General features: G+C 37.8%; 1 protein-coding gene across 6 annotated transcripts in view; it reads right to left on the reverse strand.

Moving 5' to 3' along the window:
* The window catches only part of PLEKHG1 (pleckstrin homology and RhoGEF domain containing G1), a 132,029-nt gene that overhangs the window by 65,501 nt on the left and 44,229 nt on the right, over positions 1-22,299 (reverse strand). Inside the window, exon 1 of one of the 6 annotated variants that reach the window (XM_030499599.1) lies at positions 16,061-16,130. The exons of the other annotated variants lie outside the window; for them this stretch is intronic. The gene's annotated coding sequence lies outside the window, so the exon portion shown is untranslated. Of the gene's footprint in view, positions 1-16,060; positions 16,131-22,299 lie in introns of those variants that run through there. 6 annotated transcript variants of the gene reach the window in all.

Raw genomic sequence — 22,299 nt, forward strand, 5'->3', positions numbered from 1 at the left:
ACTAGCCATCCTACTAATACATATATATGTATATATTAAAAAAAATCATACTTCTCATTATAACTAGGTATCAGTAGCCTAAGAGAAAATAATCTTTTACGCATTTAAAACACAAGCTGCCCTTCATCACTGGGGTGTACACATCAATCACACAATAGGCCAAACAAAATGTTCAGTTGATATCCCACTTATATTTACATCTAAAGCTTTACAATCAAATAAACAGTTTCTGAAAAAGGAATTATGCTTTAACCTGTGATAGAAGTTAAACGGCTTTGACACATTTTCTATATGCATGTAAGTCCTGAGCCATTAATGTGAATGATTTATCCTTTACCATCCTCAGAACAAGTGAGTTGGTGCAAGAGAAGTGTAAAGCCTTACACTTGAGCTGATACCTTGGGGTTCATCTCATGCATTCGGTTAGATGAAAAACAAGCCACAGTGAAGAAAAAAAAAATAATTATCAGTTATGCTTCTCAAGATTATCTGATGCCACAACTTATATGTGCTCTTGACTGGAAAACTAATGGCAGCCATATAGCTCGTCAGCAATTCCCACTTGAAACAGAAGGGATTTAGTACCATTTTAAAAAGTAGGAATAAAGCATCACAGTGAAGGCAAAGATCACACATAATGAAATTTCAGCGCTGCAGTTTGTCTGGTAACTTTGAGGTTCATCTCACAGAGCTCTATGTCACAGCAAGGGAATTAGGCCGCAGCTTTTGGAACAGCCCTTTGCTGAGGGTTGAGAGATTTGCTGTCCCTTGTCAGTGCTAAGCACTCAGGGCTTCAGGCAAGGGGAAGCTAAAGGAGTATGGTAACTTCAGAAAGCAGGTCCTGGAGCTAGATATTTAGCTTGTGAAAACAACCGTAATTGACTTTAATAGCTGACAAAAAAATTTAAATGGCTGCTCAGTGCAGAGCGCAGTTTCCATCTGCCATGACTCTTCACTTGCCACATTGGGAACAGCACTAGGTTCTGCCCTGCTAGGCCCAGGAGTCACACTGCATCTTCTGCCACAAATTCCAAGCTAAGGCATGGCTGGTTCTCCTCCAGGACAGCTGCCCCATCCCACTGGCAACAAAGGCTCCAGCTAGTGAGTCCATAGGATCAGGAACAGGATTATGCCCATTCAGATCCCTTTGGTGCAGTAGATGGAAAATGTGCAGCATTTCCTGTCTGTTCTTAAGTTTAGTGTAGAAGCCATCTCACACATGTTTATGACATGTAATCACCGTAGCGTTCTCTGGCACTGCGAGATACTCAGACACGTATTTTTTATGTCATAAGGAGAGAAAAACATCTTCCAACTTTATGCATATCTGTGCATTACACATACATAATATAATAATCATCTGTTGCCAGATGGTACAACTTATTTTGAGAGAGAAGGATGAAAACTTGACTTCTTCTAACACCACACTATTACAACCCTCCACTTTTACTGGGAAAATACAGAAAAGGTTGAGTAGTTTTGCTGTAATGTCACGCTTTCCAAGTGCGATAAAAGTAGGATTGGTCTTAAGTTGCTGGAGCTTAAAGGTTTGATGGATATAATACCTCAAGTCAGAAGACAGATAAACCTACTTCTTTCTTCAGCACCTACATGCACCAGTGACTCAGGACACTCCTGAGCTTGGGGTCAGAGACAGCATGCTGTCAAAAAACACTTAGTGTGCAGATCCTGTAAACTGATTCTTCTCTGAATGTTTTAAACTCCTGCATTTCCCTGCTTGTCACAATGGTAAGGGCATTTCAGGATCTTCACACAGAGGTCAGTGGTCTTGACTTTTCAAACCTGCCTCACTTGCTGCCACAAACAGGAGGAAAGGATAGTCTTGACTTTGTTGAGCCTACTTTTATAGTGAAGAACCAATGGTTCAACTAATTGCTAGGCAATTTTACAGTTGTATGTAGAAGATATATGAATAAAACTTTTAAAAATTAACCTTTTATTACAGCACATTAAAATTCAACAGGCAATCACATGAAAGAAGAAGAGGGTCTGTCTTTTGGGTTTGCGGGTTTTTTTGAGTGTGTAAAAATCTTTTATGTAAGCATACTCTCCCCTCGTTGCATTAGGCTCAGTTTACGCTCTGATCATAAAAAGAGATGTTTCCTTCTGTAGTTGTTACTCTGTACTTCAATCCCCCATCTAAAACAGTCGTGCTTGTAAAAACAGACATGTCAAAAGGTTAAGAAATGAACAAATAGATTTTCTCCAGCTGTAGAAAAGGAGCTGACAAACTCAACCCTCTGGATCACAGGAGAGAGGCATTACTAAAACAAATGTCTGGTATTGATTTAAAATGGTAATAAAGAAGTTGATTAATCTAGCAAAAAAATAAGCCACTGCATTAAGGAATACTTTCAATTTGAAAAACTGGATGATCTCTAAGTAGGAAGAAAAGCATGTTAACTGATACATTATGTAGTATATGCATTGTGAATACAAAGCAAAACCCATTATAATAAAGACCCAGTCTGAGTAAGCACTACTGAAACAGTAACTAGAGTATCTTAGAAATAATCATGTACCAAAATAAAGGTTGTTCAGACGGGACTACACACATTTTATATACTGTCATACTCATTTATTAGAGAGGTCGTATCAAATTTGTAATGTTCCTAAATATTTGATACTTTGTTTTCAACATTTGGCTTTTGTGAAGGATACAAAATGATCTGTATTTTTCCCTCTGTTTGCACCCTTTAAACCAAACAAGACTTAAACAGAAAGTTACCTTCTTTGGCAGGGTGGGGAAAGAGATTTCCTAAGGCCTTTCTTTTCTCCTCTTTCCTCCCCACCCTCCAGTGAATGAAATTAAAGGTCAGTAAGCATTCAGTGAAGTGGAAAGCCCCAGGTTATAAAAATAAATGAATTAGAAAAGCTATCCAAGATTGTAATAACTGAACAAATAATCTCTAGACTACTCTTCAAGACCCAGACATGGTTGTGGAAATACACTAGGTATCCTGACATTGCTAGCAAAAATGATTAAAGTATATTTATATGCACTGTGAAAAAAAAGCATCATACACAGGCAAAACATACCTCCCCATACAATGCTTTTGTCATCCAAGAGATTAATCCCTACAGGAAATAATCATATAATGCATTTTCCATCTGGTGTTGTTCTTTTGCTCTCAGACACAGGAAAAACATTTTCTTACTCCTTTTGATAGGCTGTAATAAAATAGTGATCTGGTTTATATTCTAGTCAAAATCCTTGCAAGAGGATTAAATGCTAATATGAGAATATCATAGCCAGTGAGCAAAACATATTTAGGTTCTTAATCTTCAGACCAGTTCAGTCTCAGAGCACTCTTTCAGAGTCACTTTAAATCCCTGTTAAACCCACCTGTGGGCTTGCCTCTCTCAGTCTGGATCACATAATCTCAAACCCCGCTACTGCTCACAAGAGCAGTAATGGTCCTGTGGCCACCCAGCTCAAATTCCACCTGTACAAGGCTTCTGCTCAAATCTGGCAGCTGCCTGCAACTGTTCATGCCAGAGGGAGGGAGTGATAGGAATACATGTCCAGGGGCTACAGGGAGAAGAGGGCTGTCCCCTCTGTTGCTGCACCAAAGTGTTTGGAAACCTTTGAGAGAACAAAGATACCTGTGCTCTGGAGCTGCACAAACCATCAGGCACTGTTGTGCCCAAAAGCGGACACCTGGTTTTTGCATGTTCAACTAGAATACATGCCTGTTCCTTTACCTATCAAAGGACCTGCAAGCTATAAAAAAGTACAAGGAAAGAGCTTGATAATAGACAGGCAGACTGACAGGCTATCGCCTCTTTTTATTCTCATTTAAATATAGGCTTAGCTTCAGGCATGCAATTTCATTGCTTTAGCTGGACGTATAACATCTAACAACACACGTGTGCCTAAGTGCACACACAACACATCAGTTTCTGGATAGACATTGCATCCTATTGTCTGATTTAAGCAAAACTGAGTTGCAGTAAACTTCAGTGGCTTCAGAGGTACAGTTTGGGAATTTGTATCTCCTGTTAGAGCTAGTTCCTTTGGGCAGTGCTAAATGCATCCTTTTCCTTTCTTCCCACTTTCTCCCACAAGAAGTATAACTTCACTTCAATCCACCTTCTGCTGAGCACTTACATGGGGGCCAGGACATACAAATGACTTATTTTGAACCATACAGAGGTAATTAATTTGTTTTTCCCTGAAAGCCAGCCAGTTAAAGGGAGAACACTTCTGCAAAGGTTTTTGTAAAGTTAATCAATAACTTTCTATTTCTATAGCTAGCAATTTTTAGAGAAAGCAAATCTTCCAACACAAAAATGAAACTAGACTTGTATGTGAGACCATGATCTGCTTAATCTTTGACTAAACAAGACAATTACTTATGCTTTCACATGTCCCTGTGCAACACGCTTCCACAAATAAATCACTAGAGATAAACTAACATTAATAATGGCAGGAATAAGGTATTATACTGACACAAAAATAAGAAATACTTTGCACTTCTGTGGTTTCTGCAAAAAATCAGCAAAAGGCATATCTGGAAAAACCCTCTACAGTTCCTTTCTTTATCTTCCTCTCACCTCCTACACCCACCTCAAAGAGAAATGGCAAATGAAATATCCAGGAATAAAATACTTAGCTATATAAGAATGAAAAGCTACATTACAACACTATGTCAACCCACACAAAGTGCAATATTTGCCACTCAAGTACTTAATTGAAGATAGCTGGTTACATCACTGAGATGAACAAGCTGCAATGGCCAAAAGGACAGATCATCCCACCTATGATGGGATTCGACCAATACAGGAAGAACTCTCCTCAGAAAATTTTTGGCATGAAAATACAGGGTATCAGTATTTGACATTTTTCTTGCTACTTCATTCTTGGAAATTAAGGTTACCTTAGAAATTAAATGAATTATTGCAGTAAACTTCCTATTTCAACTGGCTCAACAGTCACTAAGTGCTAACTGTAGTACATTATATAGCTGGCCCATGACAAAAAATGGTCTGGTTTTAAGGGTCTTAAGGAAACTCCAAATATTGAAGAAAACTTATAGAGGAAGCAGCCAAAAGTGGGAAAGGTGAAAAAGGTAAAAAGAAAAAAGAAAGACTTACCCTTGGTTGTCCTACAGCAAATGCAGATTCATTTTCACTGCAGGCATAACACTATATACACTGTACTTCCCATTTAGCCCAACAAATAACAGATAATTAGCTACGGCAGTTTTCAAACACTCCAGAAATGTTATTGTCCAGAACCACGCCTGCAGAGTAAGCCTCCCCACTCACCCTGTGGTTACTTCTGCACTTGTGAAGCTGTGTAACTGGTTAGTCTCTTGGAGACATTCAGCACAGGATTAACGAGTGGCTAAGAGCCATCCTCTCATTCCAATTCTAAAACTGCAGTTTTGATACCACAGCTGGACACCTGCCATCACTGAAGGCCTCAAAGAGGAACATGGCTTAAAAAAAAATAAAAGTGTCTTTTGAGAAAATTCTTCTTCCCCATCTGCTGCTCTGCAGCATCTTCAGCCTCCTCAGTGCACTTGTTTATTTCATCGCCAATTTTGCATTCCAGTTCCAGAGAGCTGCAGGCACACCAAGCAGTATCTTTCAGTTATGTAAGTTTGGGAATCCTCCAGAACTGCTTTCCATAAGCTGTCCGGGAAATGCTGCTTGGCAAATTTGCTCTGTGGCTAGGACTCAAACTCCCTGTACAGACTACATAAAGGACTGATGGAAAAGACTTTCTTAAAATAGTAGCATCCCCACCACCACACACACACTGCATCATTAACCTACACTGACATAGTCTGTCAAGTGAAATGGGAAGAAAACTTTTATTTTCTTGAGTTTCTCCCATAAAAGAGAAAATTAATTAGTTGGATATTAAATATTCTCTAAGAATTTAGGAACAAAAAAAAGAAACCTCTCAAACTTCTTCAGCGCTCATGTTTACATAAGAATCTTTCTTTATTCTCTCTTCTAGACACATGCTTAAGTTACTGAAGTTACCAAGGAGCATCCAAGCCACCAAAGCCACACACATGGACATCTCTAATAAAAACAGAGTAATATATACCAGTCTAACTTCTTTCCCAAAGGTGATATGAATACTATATTTTCTTCCTTTTTTTTTTTTTTTTCAAATACAGTTATGAATGGACAGAGAGTTGTTTTCTGTGGTTTTGTTTGTTTGGGGTTTTTTAATTAGTATTATTTTTAAAGTACTGTTTTTCCTAATCCGAAACTGAAAGCTTGCAAATCTTTAGAAAGAACAGAAATGAGAGGAAAAGGAAGAAAACATTACTGCCATGCAGCTGCAGAAGTAAGAAAGAGGATTTTTCTTTTTTAAATATGAGTCTCAACCTGGAACAAAGAGTTAACAAAAGCAAAATCTAAATTAACTGAGAAAATCCCAGTGGTATATAGTATTCCTTGTTAGCAAAGACAAACTCATGTTTCTTGCATGAGATCAGTTTTACACATGTATAATGTCAGTCAATAAGCTAAAGGTAGGGAGCCATACATAATGAGCCAGCCACTGATGTTTGCTGAACATATGGTAATAATAAACACTGACCTATTAAATAGAATTTAAAACTTTGAAGAGTATAAGAGCTTAGGGCCTAGAAGCATAAACCAATGAATAGGGCAATTACCACATACTGTAAACCACCTAGTACTGCTCACCATATCTGGTGGTGTTCACTATGGCTTCTATTATTGGTAGTACAAAGCATACCTGAGTAAAGTGTTCATAAAGAGTCAAAATATTACTTGAAATTATCCTAGCATTAAAAGGTAAGTTCTAGCTGTATTGAAGGGCAATACATATACTGCCTGAGCACTAAGCTGCATACCAACTCCAATTTATTGCTCCATCAGTGTTTGTCAAACAGTGGCAATATCGTTCCGTGCAAGCCAAACAGTAAATTGAAAAAAAAGCTCCTGGAAAATACAGCAAAGTAACTTCAGTAGTTATGAACATCCCCAGCTACACACTGGATCTATTAAAATACACCTCATAAACCTAAGTAAAATACTTTATGGGTAGTGGTCAGTACCCTGTTCTTTTAAGCTTCAAGGAGACTCCCTATCCTTCCTTTCATGCATTCCGACCAAAGTTTGTAACAAGGAAGCTGCAAATGGCAAAAGATTAATTAATGTGGATTTTTCATTAACTCTTTTTAAATTTCAGAGCTTTATTAATTAAAGATAAAGTAAGTTTGCTCCCTAGAAATTGTATTAAAATATGAAGTGAATCAGGGCTCCTAGAGAGATAATGGAAATCGTGTCTTCAGATAGGCTTTACAAAGCTCAATTTTAAATTGAATAAAACCTGCCAAATCCTGAGGTTTAATTAGTCCTGGCAGGTCTGGACCACTGGGAGTATTTCCGTAATTTCAATCATCAAAGTAATTATTGAAAGTTTTCAGGTTGGATGGCAAGGAAAGGAGATGGGATAGCAAAGGGGAAGGGACAAAGGAGGCAGCTTATTTCTCACTGTCAGCATAGCAATTTTTAACTTCTCAGTTCTGTACCTACCTTTGATCAAAAAAGGAAAATAAACTTGACCCAGCAATAATACTCGAAGCCTATGTACAAAGAAACTGAAAACTAATTTAATCATCTTCTAGTTCTCTCCCTCAGGCAGCCCTAAGCAAATGAGCTACATCTTCCTGAACAAAAATTCACAAGTAAATACAGGGTTTGTGTTTTCAGTTCCTTCCTGTGCGACCAGAAACAGATTTGTTCCTTTCTTTACTGTAATCTGCATCCAAGAATTTGGAGATTTTATATCACACTTTACAAAAATGCACTGACATATTTCATGCACCTTTCTAATACATCTGAAGAATTTGGAGGAAGCAGGGTTTGAATTTCAGCTCTGCATATCAAAAAGGAAACAACAGGTAATACCTGACTGAGTTCCAAGTTTCACCTATTTTTAACAGCCTTGGATTTGGCCACCACATTCAAATATCTATAGTGGCCCAATTCAGCAAACAGCAATGCACACTTTTATCTTTATCACACATGCTTAACTTTGTTCTTGTGAGCAAAGAATGAAGGTCAGAACTATCTCATTTTTCTTTGTAAGCAGCGTTCCTCACTTAAATATTAAACATATTGCACATAAGTTTATTTAGAAGTTATATGTCCATTAATTAACTAGCAACACTTCTACTCTTCATTTTTTTCGATTATAAGCTCTTCCATCACAATTACACAGCTCGCTCAGACTGTGATGATACCACAGCTCTGTGGACTGTATTATCCTACAGAGAAATTTTATTTGTTTGGTTTTAAGTATGCATTTTTACAGAGTAAAAACTACAAAAGGGATTACCCACAACAAACAGAAAGGCCAGAGACCAATATATTAACAGACATACTGAGGAAAAGACAGATAGGGTCATATGATAACTGTAACTATTAATTTCTGAGCAGACATTTATAACATACAGATGCAACTGTAGCAGCAGCAGGACTACCACCTCTCTTAACATTGCTCAGCTTACACAAGGAGCACCCACAGGACCATCAAGTCCGTCATTGTTGGACTATGTTTAGTGCTAATTTAAGCAAATACTATCAGTATAGTCTAGATACAGAATATAAACATGCAATCTGGATTCATACTTTCAAAGTAGCAAAGAATAAAAGTCTTTTTACAGAAACTAGGATCAAATGCAAAACAACTTCTCTCTAGGCAAAAATCATAGGATAGTTTGGGTTGGAAGAAACTTTAAACGTCATCTAGTTCCACCTAGGGACACCTTCCACTTACACCAGTTTGCTCAAAGCCCTGTCCAACCTGGCTTTGAACACCTCCAGGGATGGGGCACCTACAGCTTCTCTGGGCAACCTGTGCCAGTGTCTTACCACTCTCACAGTAAAACCCCTTCTTCCTACTATCTAATCGAAATCTATCCCTTTAGGTAGTGGAAGCTTTGCAGTACTATTTTACTTGCTATATTGATTAGAAACGCCTTGTGTTGCCTCACGAGTTATTATTAATACAGATCAAGCAAGTATGAGTATATGAAAAATAGTATATAGTGAAAAATAGAAATTAAGCATGTATCTGTCACTGTTTGCCTTATACAACCCAGAAGAGTGGAAACAAATAGAAACTACAGTAGATATATCCTTATGAACAATGTCTTTGTAACTTTAGATCAAGAACTAATGACTTAGATCTTGACTAATGACAGTAACATAAAACAAAACATAATCCCTGACTTCCTCATAGCTTTTCTCTGCCAAAAGCAATTAAGTGTACTGCACCTTTGAGGAGTCATGAGGAAGGGAGGGAATGCTTGAGGAGATTGTGACCCTTTCTCTGATAAAAACCAAAGATCCCTGACTCCATTCCACCAGAGACTGAATACAGAAAACTATCACATTTATGATTTTCCCCTGGAATTGGTTTGTTGTTCTTAGAGCAAAATAAACCTTCCATTCAGATCTGCGGATTGTTACACTCTTAAAAAAAAAAAAAAAAACCAACAAAACAAAAAACACTTGTTACACTCTTAAAAACAAAACAAACAAACAAAAAAACCAAACCACAACACCCCCCCCAAAACCAACAAAACCCACAAACAAACAAAAAAACAAAACAACCAACAAAAAACTCTTGATCTCTCAAAATCTGAGTCTTTTGGTTGAGTTCCCTCTTTGATCTGAACAAGTCAACCCTGAATGCTGAGTTATATGCCTCTGAGCAGGCATATTCTGTACTACAGTTACATGTTAAACTCACTGCAGAAATAACATATTCATGAACACTTGCTTTTATTGGGTATAAAGCAGCATTTTTTCTTGTGTTCTACTTCCAACTGGAGCCTGGGTGATCACTTTCAGTTAAAACATCTGTGTCCATGGCCATGACGCCTGCCTGAGGGTCCATTCCCACCAGACCTCCCTAAAGCTCAAAAAAATATCTTCAAATATGGGCATACCTAGTCCTTCCTTCAGACCCTCAATGCAAGGAGTATTAAAGAAAAAAGAGGCAATTGCCCTCCGCTGCACAAGGGAGGCTCCAGGGAGTCCTTATTGCAGCCTTCCAATACCTAAAAGAGGCCTACAAAATATCTGGAGAGGAACTTTTTACAAGCACATGTAGTAACAGGACAATGGGTAATGGCTTGAAGTTGAAACATGGTAGATTTTGATTAGGTATTAGGAAGAAATTCTTCACCATGAGGGTGATGAAACATTGGTACAGGTTGCCCAGAGGATCTGTGGGTGCCTCATCCCTGGAAGTGTTCAAGATGTGGTTTTGAGCAACGTGGTCTAGTGAAAGGTGTCCCTGCCCATGGCAGAGTGGTTGGAAGGGAGGGAAGCAGAGTATAGGAAGGCAGCTTTTTCAGATGTGATGCCTACAAGCCTCTTTTACTCTACAGGGTACAGCTAAGCCAAAATTGTGATTTCTTTACTTCTGGATGGTTCAACTTCCCATCACTACTACCTTTGAAAAGCGTCAGACTGGACATTTTTTCTCAATACGGGGGAGAAGCAAGCAGGAACTTCTGCCATACTCCTTGTTCTCCTCCTATGATGGGACACTATCAATTAACCAGTTGTCAGTGCAACCATAAACCAGAAACTTGAGAAATGCAATACAACGGTTTTACAGATTTTCTTTGTCAGCCATCTCTATCAGGATTCTCTAGGATTACCTTTAATCCTGTAATCAGAAAGACTATTTCACAATGGGGCTAAGAACTTACCAAAACCAAACTAAACGACACCTTTTCATGACAAGGGAGTAAAGTGGAGTTAGATCCATCATTGTAAAGTGGAAATAGGCTACTGTTTTGTTCACGCTGAATTGGAGAATACACTGTGATCTCAGCTTGCTTTAGAGGAATATATCTACCTGCCCACTAGGATTTCACATTAAGATTGCTATCGCAAATTCAGTATTGTGGCTTAACAATTCCCTTCTTTTGAGCACTGAAAACATAGCCTTGGACATTTGATTAACAAATTCAGTCCTCCCATGCATAAACACAAGAAAAGATTTCTTTGTACACCAAAAGGTAACAAACCATATCACAGGAATAAGCACACTGCTGGCACTCCTTCTGAGGTTAATCACAGGCATCCAACCTGCCACCAGTGAAAAGAAACTTATATTAATGTGCATTATTAATTTGCTTACCTGCAACCTCACTGTTTACCTGACAGTCTGTTCACTTCCCATTTATACTGGGAGAGGTTACAAAAAGGCATTTCAAGGGAAATTCCAAAGCTCAACATAAATAAAGGATTAGCTGGTGGATACTACTTTCAAGATAAGGAGGTATATACCAGCAGTAAAGGCACCTGAGCTAATTAAGCCCTTTAACCACAGAATGTTTACTCTGCACAAAAATTGGCTTCAAATGCATTCAATGAGACTGCTAGCTGCAGAACAGCCAACAAAATTACTACCTGTTTGCACAAAGTCAAATGAAAATGGAATGACAAAAAAACCTTGTCTGGGTTTGAAACTCAAACTTGTTTGATTTCGGCATTAAGTTACTCAGTTATAAATGAGGGATGAAACAATGGTAGCCAGACAGAACATGCTCGAGTAAGCAAAAAAACTTTTAAACAGGATTATACCAACCACTGAGCAAATATTGTTAAAAAAAAATAAATTATATCCACCAAGAATACACCTTAAAATCAGAGCTCCTGTTTGCTCTGCTTCAGACAGAATAGAGATTTGGAGAGTACAGATCATAACCACAGGCTTTATTTAATTATCATTGCATAAAGAATAAGCTAGTCTGGGCACTGCATTCTAAATACAACCAAATAATTATATCAAATCATTGGTAAATATAATCCCAGGGCTTCAACAAGTAGCACTTACTCCTGGAAAGCCCACATATTTGCAGCGCATTTTACAGGCAAATCCATTTCTCTACATCATTTCCCAATCCGTAAAGTAAGGGCAGAGCCTCCTTTCTTCCACCCGCTATAGATGCAGTTTCAGAGGAAACCCCAGAAAATATTTCTTTTTTTTAGTCCTTGGTGTGTATTTGCACATTGACTTCTCCAAAATTGGATAGATCAATCTGCCAACAAAATGACAGCTGCCGTTCTCCTGCTCGTGATACTGAGGTTATATTTGTTTATTTTTTTTTTAAACAGTATGCTTTATGCTTTCCATTTTGGATTGTAATCTGCAGTACAGCAGGTCCTCCTGAGTTCTAGTACCACGATATTTCCCTTTAATTCAAGTGAAAGAGACCTGTGATAGATTAAGAACCATAGTATGCAACTTCCATTGTAAAAATATTTTTAAAATTATTTTTGTATGTACTAGAAGACCATCTTTCGTAAATCCATAGTCAAAGTAGCTATCATTGTAATTTAATCTCTCAACAAAAACTGATAACATTTTGACAAACTCACTCTGTTACAGTGTGAGTGAAGCTTCACCTGAAAAAGACCCAGCCATCAAGCCTCAGTTTTATGTCCTGCTCAGAACTTACCTTGTTCCAGCTTCAACCAGTCATCTCCCGTAATACAGCAGAGGTATTAAAAAGCCTTACAACAGTGGATAGTTACCACTTAGTAAAGATATGATTGGCAGCAGTTTCAGGGTAAGATCTGAATGATTAGGACAGAGAAGGGCAATAGGCAGAATAAAATATCATGAAGTACTAACCATGGAAGAGGAAATTCCCCCAAGATGACAGGTTAAATTCTTCCCTAGAGGTTGCCTAGAACACAGTCAAGTTCCTATCGAGTTCCTTAGGCAAGAACTTGTTTAAGTCTTACAGGCAAGGAAATAAACAGAGACAGATTTCAAAGCCTCGTCCCGGAGCCAACGAAAACGCCACTTTCCCTGCACAAGCTTTGCCTGTTGCTCTGTGTAAAGCTATCACTTACATCCTTTCCCAACTTGGCATTAAAAGTATCTTATTGCCCTGGCTGGAAGAGAAACAGGCCCCATTTACTTCAGAGGCAAAGTATGTTTTTATTGCCTGAGTCCATAAACTCCATTATTTCATTAGCACAGAGTTAACACCATGGAGGAGGGGAAATGAGAAACAGTCACTTCTTCATATGCATGAAGCAGAGCAGCTTACTAAGTGCTGAATTAATCTTGAATTTAGCCTTTACATTGCATAAAGTTGGGCAAATCCACTGCACAAAGCATGATTTGCCCTGCAAAATATTTTTAACCAACATGAATGATTAACAGCAAAACTCCATGGTAGGTTGACTCAGGGAGGGCTGAATAGTTCAGATACAAAAAACAGGCAAACGACACACACTAAATCAAAAAGGAAATTACTTTCCTACTGGTCTTGCTCCTGAAACATTATGGTTTGCATGCCGGGTGAGAGCAAGCAGAGGCAGATGAATACATAACTAGAGAGAGGATGAGACTCTTCCTTCTTTTGGTACTAATGATAAATCTACTTAGCGGTATCACGAAATCACAGAATCATTGAATGGTTGGGTTGTAAAGGACCTTATAGATCATCTGCTTCCAACCACCCTGCCATGGGCAGGAACACCTTTTACTAGACCAGGTTGCTCAAAGTACCATCCAGCTCTTCTCCTGTAAGGTGGGAATTGTAACACAAGCATTTAGCCATGAGCACGTCAGCCTCTCTAAATCGATGAATCCTTCATTCATTTAAAGTTAAACACTTGCTTAAATGCCTTTTTCAAAGAATTTTGTAGTACCAAGACCAACTATGCTGATTTCTGTTGCAATAGCACTTTAAAATCATATTTTCTCTATAACAACACTAAAATAGCTGTTATTGGCAGCACAGCTTACAGGTGGTGTTTCAAATCGGTTTTTTTAAGCAGAGAAAAGGCAGCTACAGTACATGTAAGTTTTCTGGACATTCCATTCCCATGTCTCATTTAAACACAAAATATTGCTATAACACCTTGACATGAAATAAAATACACTGAATAAACTTCAGAAGACTGTTCTGTGATATCGGTCACAATGATCCGATAGATACGAGGACAGATCACAGTGATATTAAGCAATGTGCCAAGGTCACACAAGAAGGTGGCGGTAGCACTCGCGTTCCCAAACCAGCGTGAGCCTCCTGAGTGCCAGAGCTGTGACTCAGCACCAGCTCAGACGTCTCCTTGCCCATGATGATACCTCTGCAAAATTCAGCTGTGCTACTGGAGCTTGTTACTGAATATAGGAGGAGGGAAAGACAGTACGCAATAATGCAAGCTCTATACATGATTTTAAGCAGTCCCCTACCCACCCACTCCCCACAAACTTAAACAGATGCACACCACAAAACTTTCATTGCTCCACACAAAGCACCTTCGCAGTCCTCTATGTAGTCTTTGGAAAACCACCTAAATAAGATTGGAAATAGAACAAGGTCTGTATACGCACATGTAGATGAGCACTTTCAAATGTCTTACCGATTGCTTAACCACTCTGTGAGTAATTAAGACAAAAGACTGTTTCCAACCATTAATTTGGAGGTTAGGCCTTGGGTAAGGAGTCAATGAGTTCAGAAACCTTGGCTTCAGGGACTTGGACTGACTATAGGCCCACCAAGCGTGACCCAAAATAGACCACAAACAGCTTTTTTCCATGCATGTGTTTGCAACATATTAGCCTTTGAAAGGGACACTTTAAAGCAGAAAACTAGAGTTTCACACAGTGTCCTTAGAACTTTTAACCAAAACCTGTGTATCTGTTTATTTACCAGAGTGGTAAATACAGCCAGTGAATCACTGTATATTTCAACATTTATTAACACTATACTGTTTTCAGTATCCAATATTGGTAAAGAGTAATCTTGGCATTTTATCAAGAATAATACCTTGGGAGAATCTGAAGAGATGACAAGAGAACTTTCAGCAATAGAAGTCATAATTAGGACTGAGCCAACAAGCACATTTATAAGCCATTATTTTAACATATTATTTTGATTATTAAGTCATAAGCACATAATATGCAAACCTACACTTGAGTACTTTAAGAAGCAGCTAATATTGTACACATATATATATATACACACACACAGATAACTAAGTAACTATTCAACACTACGGAAGTGGTAGGGGGGTTGTGTTTCTAAAAACAGAGTTCTCTTATACAACTTCTGGGAATTTCTTCACTGATTACTTTGACGCTTAACTTTCAAAATCCCGATTAGTTTTATACAAACCCATTTCACTTTTGAATGAGCTTCAGAAGGTTCTGATACTAGCAAAAAAAAAAAAAAAAAATCAGGGCTATCTTACACAGAGAAACTAAATACATATTTCCCATTTGTTCAGTAAGTAGGCCATAGTTTTTATTTTCTGTAACCTCTTTAACTTAAAAATCTGAGCTCTTTTTCAAGCTTTGTTTTCAGTGGCATGTATACAAAACCATGCGAAAGCCATCTCTTGTGCTGTTATTAATATCTGCAATACAATATATACAAAGAAAGAAATGTAGATGTCTAGTTAAAGGACAGAGATCAGCCTCTATCCTCCTCCCAGTCTACTTAAGTAACATCTCTCAGCCAGGAGGTATTTCTTAGGTGGGTACCTACAAAAAGCAAGGCAGAAACACTGAATCCTTCTCTCTTTTCTAACTCTCAGCCAATCTGATTATCAGGGTTTTCAAGTACTCTGCCAAGGTACTGAGAAAAGATCACAGGATAAAGTCTAACAGCTACAACTGTGTGATTTAAGAATGAAAGTGACTAAGTCATCAGGTTCAATACTGTTTCCTCTAATTACTGGATCATTTCCTATCTGGACATTTATAGTTTTCGATTATACAGCTGCTAAAATACCTGTGATCACAAATGATTGCTATATTCAACAGCCTCCAAAGTTCAAGGTAACAAAGTAAGCTCAAAGTAGCTTTTATCTTCCTTTCCCCTTAACCTTTCAAACACCCCGAGATAGCTGTTATATAGTAATGTAAGATACTGTTTGTCTGCAAACTGCCAAGGGGGGGATGGAAGAAGTGAGGAACCCTACAAAAAACCTTTGGATTTAAACCTTTTCTGTAAAAAGGGCTGTTATTTATCAGTTTTACTCTGTAACTTACATTCCGTTCAAAACCTTCAGAATCACTTTGGACCAGCTCAGAGGTTTAAACCAGGGATTGTTCTCCTTTTTTTTAATCTAAGAGGAGAAATAAGAGAGGAAAAAAAAAACAAAAAAGGGTAAAAAAGAAAAAAGAATGTGCATTAATTACAAGGTACTGACTGACCTGGATTAGTCTTCATTCCATGTCAGCAGAAAAGAATTCCTGACATTTGCATCAATTACAAGGACAGAATAGGCTGTTCCAAGTGGATTTCTTGTGAGAAATAAAGAAAGAAAATCCACTTTTGTCTTACTTGGGTGCCTAAGTGTAACACTGAGTTGTCTATTAATGAGATCATACCCTTCTTATAAAACCTTTCTAGTTATTTTAGGAACACAGCAATATTGAATCTCACCAAGTTTCTGCCTGTGCTGTTTAATTTGAAATCGTTGAGGGCCAGTTTTCACTTATTTACAAATAACCCTAAGCATTTTAACCAAGTGAGAGTAAAGAAGCAATGCCTACTTCTAGCCAAATAAGAAGAGGTGCATAATTCAAATACAGTCAAGTCCTAGCACTTACATTTCAAAAAGAATACCAAAAAATTGTAAGGACTGCAAAATAAGGCATGAGAATCATTTACTGTCAGAAACCCTACATTATACCAACAGACAAAAGAAGCTTGATCTGTTCAGCTTACACAGTCCATAAGTACCTGTCTGAGGGTGACAACCATTTCTTCAAACAAAAGTTTAATGTTGGAAGCTAAATGCACAGACATGCTCAGTCTAGAAACAGGACTGAACTGATGGCATAATTAGGGGTAAAATCTCTTTGTCACAGTTCATTCCCCAATGTAAGTTCTTGCTTTAAAGACTAAATCTCTAAGAAGTATGACATATCAGAAACAAAATCTTTGCAGTTTACATCTTCAACTTCCAAAGACCCCATGATCATGCAGAGGATGGTCTTGAACACCTACTGCAGTCCTTCCAGGCATCAGAAATCTCTACTGACCTCTCCAATGGCACAGATTTAGTATTTACTCTTTCCATCAGGACACCCACATATTTTCCTCAGCTAAACCAGAACTCATTTAAAACCAAAGATCCCCACTTTTCTTCCCATGCACCAAATCCAATAGGTAATACTTATATTGACAAGCAGAATTACTGCTGTGGACACCAAAATATAGCCCTGGATTTGGAAGAAAGACCAATTAATATTTATAAACAAACCATACAGTTTTGATTAGTTTTACTTTTTATCATCTCAAATTTTAGCTTTATACAAGGGATAAAAATATCAAAGATATTCAAATGATCCTATTCAAATACAGAATATCTCATATGTAATGGTCTTGTAGTTCTTCATAGAATTAAAGTTAAGAAATGAGGATGTCACACCTTCAGGGACAGACTGCATTAAAGTCAGATTAAACACTTTGAATCCAAAACTTGATAGATGTCAATTTGAAAAAAAGGTAGAAAAATGGTGACAATCTTTTGTTAATGACTTACCAAATGTTACTATACATTGTTGAGTAGAAAAAGCACATATTCTGTAAAACTTTACATACTATAAAGTGTTTCAGAAGAAATATATAGTAGCAGAACTTGATTTTCAAGTGGAAAATCTACTTCCAGATACATAGCATACTGTAAGAAAAATTATATCGTATGTATACAGTGAAATATCAATTAGTTGTGCTTCTTGACAGATTGTAAAAACAACTATAGGCTGAAATGTTTGAACTGGGATTTTCATATATCTTTACTTAGTAATAAACTAAGTCTGCCAAATACAGTACTTGAATAGATCCAGACTTGAGGAAACTTGCCAGAATGTCTAACTCGGCAGAAAAAAATTAAGCAGGATCTAGTCTGGTCAAAAGGAGGTATTTTCAGCTCTGTAAGATTCAGGGGTTTTGTGGGATTTTAACCCCCACTCCCACTTTTTAAATTCACATTCAATTCTAGAAGAATTATAAAGGCTTAAACATGGAAACAAGGAGTATCCCTGTATATCAGTACTTACAAACACATTTGTTGGCTTATGTCAAAAGCAATAAATAATGCCCTCAATAATAGGCATCTAAATAATGTTTCTTTAAACCCAAAAGAAAAAAAAGGCATAGAAGTAAAAGCAGTGGTTTTTTCCGCCATACGTTGCCTTCAGTATGATTTGCCCCATCCCCCCAAGCTTCCCCCCTCCCTTCTGTATTTTACATTAAAGATTTCCTGGTATGACATTATCAGTGTGGCCTTTCCAGCTCTTTTATTCGCATGCAGAGAAGGGTGTGGGTAACTTATAAAAGTAGCTGTAAAGTAAATATGCTTATAAACTCTGACAATTTTATAAAAGGCAGTTATTTTTCTGTATTTAGAAGTGACAAAAGTACAGTGACATTTTCCCACCACAGAGAAGAGCAAATCTCGGTTTGGGTATCGTATGCTTCAGTCACAACAGTAATTCCACAGCTTTTAAGTTCATGAACTTGAGAAGCTTGCACACTGATTTTTATTCTCAGCAGAACCTTGATTTCCACACCTCTCAAGGAAGGGACCTACAGAAGCCACCTTACAGCTATCTTTTAAAAATATGAAAATCTAAATACAGGCTAATCATCCCCAAAGAGGAAGAGAAGTGAAAAATATAAAGGAAGAAAAAAAGGCACCAAAAAAAAAAAAAAAAAAATAAAATCATTTATAAAAAGTACATTCTCAAACACCAAGAGAATTGAAAAAGCTGAGTCAGATTCTCCCCCCAAGCAGGCCTCATGAAAAAAAAGAAAAAGATTTAAAAATCTAAAGCAACCAAACTGGGAGAGAGCACAGGCAGAAGAATTCACCTGTCATGCAAACAAAGCCTCAAACACCATCTACAGTCTGTTCTCAAAAAGGAGGGCTCAACACTTAAACATGTGTGGTAATTCTGGTAGATTTGGCTCACTCTCCCATGCCCTGGTTACACAAGTCCAGCTGGCTCCGATAGGCTCGTACCATTCCTCTGCCTGGCCAGGAGAGCTCAGCATAGCACAAGGCATAGCAACATGCTGGGACAGTTGAATTTAGAGCACAAAACAACTCCAAAGGCATTGTCTGAATCATATCCACATTTCTCCATCTGTCTGAAAGATGTGCGGCAAAATGGACTGAAGCTGCTGTATTAGTAACATGGATTCAAGCCAGGCCTGAAGTGATGAGCAAGTCGCGGTCTGTGATAAGTGCACAGCATCCACATATATTACCAAAGTTGAAGTCACAGTAAAAGATTGCAGAGGCACAGCTGTATTTAGAAACAATTGTTCTCAGTGAGAAAGCTAGACTTGACATACAAGTTTCTGGAAGCAGTGTATGCAGCAATTTTCCCAGAAGCATACACCACCCTGAAGGATGCACTGTGAGTTCCCACTGCTGCTTCTCCCAATCAAATGAAGCTTGTCATATCATCATGAACCCTTTTAGCTTTGGGCATAGGCCAGAAAATCAGTACTCACAGAACACTTTCAAACTGCCAACCTTTACCAATAAACAAAATCCATTGTTAGAAAACATTAGGCACAAACGCAAGACCTGTTCAAAAGCCACCAGTCCCAGCTATTCTAACCATAGCCAAGTCTTGCAATTAAAGTTATTCTTGCAGAGTTGCAGAACTGTAACAAACAGAAGAACTCAAGCTTTTAATGTCATTAGACAACTTAGAAATGCAGACATTATATTCCTTCAGCCATTCTCTTATGAAACACTTAAAATATTTCTTAACATTTCATGAAATGCCCAACATTAACAAGAAATATGCAACCAGCCAAATAATTATATTGTATATCCCAAAATTATAATTTCAAGATGCAACCTAAAACCTCAGTCCTGCAGCACAACTCAACCACATAGCTTCTTGCACCCACCCATTACTCCATAACTTGCAAAAGCCCGCCTCCTTCCAGGCTTATAGCACAGTGTTCTGTTAACACCACAGTCTGGACAAGTGGGGTACAGGTATACAAAAAGATGTGGGTGTGATTTTTTTTTCTTATGAGACGGGGTGACAAGCAGCAGAACTAAACAGTTACCTTTAATGACAAATATGGTTTTATAATAAAATTAGAACATTCTTTATAAGTAATTCTGAGAAGAGAAATAAGCAACAAGTTCATGGCAGGCTTCACGCTCAAGAAAATCTTTCTGTCATGTGGAAGGATTTTCTAGCTAGCAGCTGTCGGTGTAACAAGTCTTTAAGTACTTTGCCTGTTTTAGCAGGTCACAAAATATTTGTGTGGTCAGGTTAAGGAGGGCAACTTTGGTGCATCTTCAATTTCACATTTGAGTGCCAGTGCCTCCAATTAATACTGCCACTTCTTTGAAAGTGAGGAGCATATGATTTCCAGAAACTTCAGACAGTCTCTAAATAAAAATAATTTATTTTACTACTACTCTATTGTGGAAAAAAACTTACTAAAGATATGAGACACAAGAGAAAAAAAAAAAAAAAAAAATCTGTTTATACGTATCTATTCTTACAGCCCAAAGAAGGCACACTCTGTCTTTAATTTGAAATTACTATAGAGCTCCTAGGCCTGGGACCTAATACTGTCTCACTGGTTAAGGACCCTAATTGGAGACAAACCTTGAAATCCAGCCATTTTCTTTCTGGGAGAGTCGTAGCAGAGTCATATCTTTCTAAAGGATTTCCTGTTGCCTACAAACTGTATATTTAATTAAAAAAACATTCAAGACAGGACATCCCATCTTTAGAAACACTGGCTTGCTTCGGACATAACCAGACAGAACCATCTCCTGGCCAGACATCAGGCAAAATTCCATAACAATTAGCCTCATACATAACTTGATTCTTCAAATATTGCTTTCCATTGTGAAAGATATACCCTCTCATGAGATAAGATTCAACCATCAACATGAATTTTTTATACAGTGAAAAGTACAAATATAAAAACTGGTAACCACCCTTCTTCACAAACATAGATGCTGTGATTCTTAACTATCTTGACAGAAACTAGACATAACAGAATCCAAACAACTTGGATTGCCTGGCTTTCCTGAAGCAGAAAAGTCCAGACTTGCTAGGAGAGAGGTTATATTCAAACTCTTACCACCTTAAACAATTTCTTAGTCCTTCCATCATCTGAAGCACATACTACATTGTGAGCATATGGGAAAAAAAACCCTGTATATTGCACCTGGAAGTTGTGTCCACTTTTAATTATTCTATAAAATATATGTTGTGGGGACCACTGCCAAGAATTTATATTAAGCCCTGTTCCACAAAACCCACAACTAACAGCTACTCTTTTCAAAGGATTTGGTAACTTTTAATGTCTTGAACTGCACAATTGGTTTTACAGCATGTTCTGACTGAAGAGGCAACCAGAACATAATGTGGCTTTAATTTAAAGTATAAAAGCCTCCTGAATGCTAAATCCAACCTCTGCGAGGCTCTCTTGCCTGCCTTGCTAATGGACCTGGATATGGTGCAACAGAAGCAGCCTCCCATCTTTCCCCCCCTTTACCTCCTGCTCTCTTCAGCTTTGCTGACTCTTCAAGAAGCTGACTTCTGTAGTTTGACATATTGTGCTAAAACATGTAGAAAGTTTCTATTAATATTTTATTGCTTATACAACATCAAAGCTAGCTCCCCTTCTGGTTTATCAGCAAGCAGCAATTCCCCCTTTTTTAAAGCTAAATTAAACTATGGGGAGCCAATTAAAAAAGCAAAACCTAACAACTAAGCTTTCCTCTATATTAATCTCTGTAAATTTAGGATATATCAAGTCCTTTCAGCCCACTTCTAATGTCAATGGCATAGTCTGAAATCACTGCTAGACATATAATTAAGTCACTAAAAGACAAAAAAAAACCCCAACACTACAACTCTGAAGTGATAATATAACAGGCTTGGTTTTGGTAACTTTATATATATATATAAACAACTATAACTGTATTTGTTAACTAAGTTCTTCAGAGTCAAGTGGTAAATAACTGGGAGGTACCTGTGCTGCCTTGGCAACTCAAAGGGCAAAAAGTCTTTGTATCTTTAGTTTTACCACTTTGGATCTCTTGGTTTTAGGGCTGTGGCAAGCCCAAGATGAAAGAATGTAACCTTGACAATCTAATTTATCTTAAGAGTTGTAGCTCACTTTAACTGTTCATAACTAATCAATTTTTGCCTTTTATACTTCTATGTCCTTTAAGTTGCTTTGGAAGAAATATGGCTGGGGAGGAGGGGAAATCAATGAATCT

This window comes from Strigops habroptila, chromosome 10, assembly GCF_004027225.2.
Source record: "Strigops habroptila isolate Jane chromosome 10, bStrHab1.2.pri, whole genome shotgun sequence".
NCBI classification, from domain to species: Eukaryota; Metazoa; Chordata; class Aves; order Psittaciformes; family Psittacidae; genus Strigops; species Strigops habroptila.